Source organism: Chinchilla lanigera, unplaced genomic scaffold (assembly GCF_000276665.1).
Source record: "Chinchilla lanigera isolate Chin_1 unplaced genomic scaffold, ChiLan1.0 scaffold00014, whole genome shotgun sequence".
NCBI classification, from domain to species: Eukaryota; Metazoa; Chordata; class Mammalia; order Rodentia; family Chinchillidae; genus Chinchilla; species Chinchilla lanigera.
In genome coordinates, this window is record NW_004955415.1 from 19,008,874 (window position 1) to 19,010,280 (window position 1,407).

Below are 1,407 nucleotides of genomic sequence, written 5' to 3' on the forward strand. Positions count from 1 at the left end.
TATTTTTAGTTCATTCAAAGGTACTAAATATACTGGATAAGAAGTCATAGTTCAGTTTCTATAGTTCCATTAAAATTATAAAGGAAAGGTCAAGAATGAGGTAACCAAATGAATTATCCATGTATGTGACCAGAATCATTTGCTTGGATGCAGTCTCTGTAAAGTGTCACATATTTAAAAATGTTACATTGTTGTGAATGTTTTGCAAATTTTCCACTTAAATAAAAAATGGTAATGTTATCTTCCTAGTAAAGAGCATCAAACTGACAGCAAAAGAATGGATCAAAAATATTAATAAGAATATCTGATTAAACAGAATTCTATAGATCCTTCTTCATAATTCTATTTCATGTGAAACTGCACATTCTACATACATATGTAGTACAGCATCTTCTTGTAGCTTCAGCCCAAAAAGAACAATAATGTTCCCTGAACAGTAGCTATGAGCAGCAGTTTCCTTCTGTCTTTTGATCTGCAATTCTGCACAAATTATTGAGAGAGTTTCCACTTCTTGGACTCTGACAGACACTTTGATCGTTCAGTTCCTGATATTAGAAGCACCAACTTCAACAAATGAGACACTAAACACAGAGCTTTTAGGTAATCAATTGACTTTTTAAACCAAGCAGAAAGTTTCTGAAATTAAACACGATTGTAATGCACTTACTGTAATATCATTAAGGTAGTGCATCCAGCTGCCGGATAAGGTAGAAATATTTGAAATGTCCAGACATCACGTGTGTCTGAAAAATTACACTGAAAATGCTTTTGAGCTGTCTACAGCTCAAAAATAGGAAGGGATGCTCGATTCTTTCTAATCAGATTATGCAAGACCTTAACCCAGCATGTTACAAAAAAAGAAATTCCATATCTCAAGGCTTATAGAATAAACGTAATTTACCTCTTGTCCTTGATGGCAGCAGTTCCTGTTTCTGGGTCCCTTAATCTGTAGGATTCAGAGATTAAGCATTTCTGACAGCTCTTTGTCTTGTATCCATCTTGGTTTCTTAATTGTCTTTCATTTGCTCTGAAAATCAAATTCCTTCAGGGAAAACCCTTTTGCAGCTGTTCCTCAATGACATTATAACAGTTGAGCTTTGGTCCAATACTACATACTCAATGGCAAAGCACAGGGAACTAGACTGCTATATATAAACGTTGCTCACCTTCTGTACTTTGGATATTGGAACGCTTTTTCCTAAGTAATATCCTTTGTCTTCATTATAACTGGGATTTTAGTTCTAAGGGGAAATCACATGAAAAGTAGGTTACCATATATATCATTGTTCGTGCAAACTATATAGGATCACTGATCTTATTCTCTAAGGATGTAACCAAACTTTTTTTTATTTTAAAATTTAGAAAACCATTTTCTTGATACAGTTTTAATTTTGCATATTAGCATAA